The following is a 4,951-nucleotide window of genomic DNA, read 5'->3' on the forward strand; positions in this document are numbered from 1 at the left end:
TCCCGGGACCGGCCGCCGCCGTCGCCGCCGCCGCCGCCTCCGCCCGACCGCCTCGCGCAGCCGGCCCTCGGGCTCTCCCCTCAGCCCCCGCAGGCCCCGCCCCCAGCCCGTCGCCCCACACGGGGCCAGCCGCCCCCTCCGATTGGCTCGGCGGAGCCGGGGGCGGGGCCGGGGGGGCCGGAGCTTCCCGGCCCCGCCCCCCAGCCGCTCTCGCGGCAGCCAGGTGCGAGCGCGCCCGTGCGCGTCCGCGCTCCCGCGGCCGGGCGCGCTGCGGACGCCTCGCCGCTGCCCCGCCCCGCGCGCGACCGAGAGCACGGGTTCTCCGAGACCTCGGGAATGGGAAAACGGGGGCCGGAAGAGGGCAGGGCCCGGGCGCGGCTCCGCAGCGAGTCACGCCAGGGCCGGGACTCGAACCTTGGGCTCCGGGCGGCCGCCGGGGGGGCGGGGCGCATCCCGCGGCGACGGCGCGCGCCCGCGTCTGACAGCGGCCTGACCCCGGGCTCCCGGCGCCGGGTGGGGCTGTAGCGAGGGACCGGGTCGGAGGGGCGTGGTGCGCCCCAGACCATCCACGTGACCCGGCTCCGCGGCGCTCGGGATGGACCCCGGAACCCGCCCTGCGCCCCGGCCCCGGGGCACCTGATCCGCCGTCCGCCACTGCGTCTTACGCGGCCCGCGGCACCCTGCTCCAGCCGGCCTTCCTGGTCTCGTGTCCGCTCTCCAGCCGCGGCCCTTCACACCGGCGATACCCCCGGCTTCGAACGCCTGTGCCCACCTGTGCCAGCGTCCTTGGTGCGCGAACGACCCGGGGTAGAGCCCAGGCCCCGTCTGTAGGGACCAGATCTCTTCCTACAGCCTTGTGTCCCGTGACACCTCCCGCTCTGGCCTGAGTGACGGAGACCCGGGCCACGTGTCCAGAGCCCATCACAGGGCATGGCACAGAGTGTAGTAAAGGCCGCAGAAAGGGCAGTCACCCTTCCTGTGCTCGCCACACTGTGCCATTCATTTGAACCGTGACTGGGAGAGATTGTGTCTGATGCCCTCCGCACGGAGCGCTGAAACTTCCACGAGCACCCTGAGCACGGAGGTCTGTTTATGGCCCCAAACACCAAAGGCCATAAACCACCCTGGGAAGGGCCCAGCTTCTTGGAGACGGCAGCAGGCGGTCAGGGTCCATCTTTCTTAGCCTGTCCTGTCCTCTGAGAGGCTCAAGGCCTGTAGGTGGGGCTGGGGGCAGGAGGGAGGCCAGGGAGTAAGCACTGTTCTCTTCATGGAAAGCCACCCCTGGTCTTCAGAGGCCACAGGGGTTGGTGTTTAAGAGTGTAGACTTTCCAGTTAGACAAACATCTTCTGCCACGCTCTCACTGCATGGTCCTGGACAAGCTACATCTCTGTATCTTAATTTACCCATCCCTATAATGGGGGATTACAGAAATAATAGTGGCTGCCTCATGGAATTTGGGGAGGTTCAGACATGATGTCTGAAAAGCTCCTAGCACAGTTTGTGGTACATGGTAAGTGCTCCGTAAATGGTTTCCTGCAGTGATGCTATCATTAGCAAGTTGGCTTAGCGTCCCTATGTCCCTGGGAGAGCGATCACCCAGGAAGTTTTAAACTCACACACATGGGCAGTAATGGCTAGTGACACATCTCTTCTGGGAGCAGGGTTTGGAAAGAGAAGAGAAATCTCTGGGTAATGGGAGGAAGTCAGAGACCTGGATTCTAATTCCAGCTCTGCTTCTCACTCCCTGTGTGGTCTTATGCAACTGGCAGCCCATTCTCTGAGTCTCTGTTTCTCTCTGTGTAACCAGAGAGGGGTTAGACTCTGTGATATCCGATGGCCTTCCAGCTCTGCCATGCTAATGTTCATGAATTGTGGGGGTGGGTGCCGACCCACTAAGCCAGGCAAGGGACAGGCTTTGCCAGAGCAGTGCAGAGATGTGCCCCGCCTTGAGGTAGTCAAAATGAGCCCACTCTTCTGAGAAAGAGAGCCTAGCCACTGGGGTCCCACTCTTGCCTGTAGGACTTTAGGGACAGATAGTGGCAGCCACCGTGTCCGCACACCAAGGCCCGTCTATCCTCTAGGCAGGCATGCATCTGAGGCCAGGCTGGTTAGTGTCCCCCCACCCCCAGAGGCTCTCCAGCTGGTCCTGCTCTCCACCCTGCTGCACCTGCCATGCATCAGGCCCCATCACTCGGCATCCAGACTGAGGCTGTTGATAATTGGCCTCCCTGCTCTGACCTCCTCCACGCCCAAATCATCCCACACAGACATAATTGGGTCACGTGTACACACGCCCGCCCTGCAAAGTTCTTGTCGCCCAGACTGAAGTTCACAAGAGGCCCTTCAGGAACCACTCTTGATGGTGGGGTATAGGCTTTAGTGTAATGTAAGAAGATGTGCACATTGTTCAGAGGTACACACTGGCATATGTATGAGGGCTGGAATTTGCTTGAAAACAATTGAGCAAAAGGGGGAGAGCGAGGCAGGGAGGGATAGCTGAAGCATACGCGCAAATTCTTGGTAAGTGCTGAATATGGGCGGTGGGTATATGGGGTGCATTGTATTTGTCTACTTGGTATGTTTGAGATACTTTATAGTAAAAATGATTCAATGCTCTTTCAAGCACACACAAAGGCCATTCAGGGAGAAAAGCAGTACAGATTCGTATTTGCATAAAGGATTCTTGAAAGGTGCACTGGACACTAATAAAGTAGCGGCTGTAGGTGGGAACGGGCGATGCACAGACAAGGGACAGGAGTCTGAGCGAGATTTTCACTATTTTTAAAAAATAAACTTTACCTTTAGAACTGTTTTAGATTTACAGGAAAATTTCAAAGATAATATAAAGAGTTCTCATAGCCTTCCTCGCCTCCCTGTCTTCTCTCTTAACAACATCTTGCGTGAGGATGGTGCATTGGTTACAACCAGCGAACCTATGTCAATACACTAGGATAACTGAAGTCCATACTTTATTTAGATTTCCTTAGGCTTACCCAATGTCCTTTGTTCCAGGACCCCATCCAAGACACCACATTAAACTTAGTTGTATTGTCTCCCTAGGCTCCTCTGGGCTGTGACAGTTTCCCAGAGTTTCCTTGGTTTTGTTGTTGTTTTGTTTTTTTTATGACCTTGAGAGTTTTGAGGAGTACAAGTTAGGTGTTTTGTAGAATGTTCCTCATTTGAGATTTATCTAATGCTTTTCTTTTCATTAGACTGAGCTTAGGGGATTTTTGGAGGAAGGCCACACAGGTAAAGAGCCATTTTCATCCACATCCTACCAAGGGCACACACTATCAACGTGACGTATTGCTGTTCATGACCTCGATCATCTGGTCGTTATTACTTTTTATGTTGGATTCTTGAACCAGATTAATATATCACTATTTAAAATTAAAATATAAAAACCCTAAGACCTGTATTAGTTTGCTAGGGCTGCGAAAACAAAAGATCACAGAATGGGGGGCTTAAACAACAGAAATTTATTTTCTCACCGTCCTGGGGGCTGGAAGTCCCAGATCAAGGTGGGGGCAGGGTTGGGTTCTTCTGAGGTCTCTCTCCTTGACCTGCGGATGGCCGTTCCCTTGCTGGCTCTTTTCTCATTGTGCATGCATCCCTGGTGTCTTTCCCTCTTTCTATAGTGACACCAGTCATATTGGATTAGAGCCCACCCATAAGACCTCTCTTTAACCTTGATTCCCTCTCTAAAGGCCCTATCTCCAAATAGTCACATCTGGAGGTTATAGAAGGGGTTAGGACTTCAACATATGAATCTTGGGGGGCAGGGGCTCAATTCAGTCTATAACAAGACCCCCTCATAGCATGGCCACAATCTATTTTTTCAAGTTAACCTCCCATGCCCCCAGCACTTCCCAGCTAAGGGATCGTATACCCCAGCCATCCTGAACCCTAGCCATTCCCTCCTCCAAGTCTTTGTGCATCCACCTCCCTGTGCCTGCAACAGCACTCGGTCAATTTCCTCCAGAAGTGCTACCTGTTCTTGTCACAGTTCAAATCCTTTCTCCCAAACTGCTCAGTCCTGGGTCACCCGTCACAACCTGCCACCTTAGAGCTGGCAACACACGTATTTAGCCCAGGGGTCAGTTCCCTCAGATAACAAACGTGGACTGGTTTTCTCCTGGGTGCCCAGCACTGGTCCAGGCTGCGGGGACAGAACCTTGAGCAAGACAGACATGGTTCTTTTTTTTTTTTTTTTTTCTTTTTTTGGTTCTTATTCTCACGGAGCTTATATGCTGGTCGGGGGAGAAGATGATAAACAAGAGCACAAAGAAAATAACTTCAAACACTGGTTAAGTGTATTAAACCAGCAAAGCCAGGTAATGTGACAGGGGTAGATGCTTTTTCCTGAAGAAGGTGACATTTGAGTTGGGAGCAAAACACGGAGGAAGTAGCCTTGCAGGCTCCTCAGGAGGACCATGTGAAGGAGGAGAAGGAGGAGGTGAGAAGAAAATGAACTTATGGCAACTCTGGGGGCAAGCCCTGGGGGCTCAAGGGTGGGGCCAGGGAGAGTGAAGGGAGGTGAGGTCCAGTGTGGGTTCGTGGGCCGTGGAGAGTCTGGATTTTATATTAGTGATTTTTCTAGGGGAGTAAAGGGACCTGATTTATATTTTCCAATGCCCGGCGGCCCACCATGGGGAGGGTGGAGGAGGGAGTCCCCTTAGGAGGACTAAGGTGGAGGTGGCGGACTGAGGAAGGGGCCTCCTTTTGGATGTGTTTTGACAGGGCGTTCTCAGGAAAGAAAGAAAGGACCTGGGATGGCCCCCGAAGCTTCGGCCCAGCGCTGGGGGGCTGGTGTGGACCAGCCTGCCCCATGCTCACAGAGCTGCCTGCAGGCCTGGGGAACTGGCACTGGTAGGTCCAGAGCTGGGGTCCTGCTTTGCCACGCTGTCCCTGGGGAGGGCCACACTCCGGGACCCCCTTCCTCTGTCCAGC

At 55.0% G+C, this 4,951-nt stretch overlaps 1 protein-coding gene across 2 annotated transcripts in view; it reads right to left on the reverse strand.

Annotated features, from left to right (window-relative positions):
• The window catches only part of PPP1R13B (protein phosphatase 1 regulatory subunit 13B), a 90,835-nt gene extending 89,955 nt beyond the window's left edge, over positions 1–880 (reverse strand). Inside the window, exon 1 of one of the 2 annotated variants that reach the window (XM_073895920.1) lies at positions 773–880. The gene's annotated coding sequence lies outside the window, so the exon portion shown is untranslated. Of the gene's footprint in view, positions 1–636; positions 723–772 lie in introns of those variants that run through there. The other variant, XM_073895921.1, reaches the window with a different exon arrangement.
• Between the last annotated feature and the right edge of the window lie 4,071 nt (positions 881–4,951).

The sequence above is a fragment of the Callorhinus ursinus genome, unplaced genomic scaffold, assembly GCF_003265705.2.
Source record: "Callorhinus ursinus isolate GAN/ISIS: 27379988/994484 unplaced genomic scaffold, GSC_fseal_2.0 scaffold8, whole genome shotgun sequence".
NCBI classification, from domain to species: domain Eukaryota; kingdom Metazoa; phylum Chordata; class Mammalia; order Carnivora; family Otariidae; genus Callorhinus; species Callorhinus ursinus.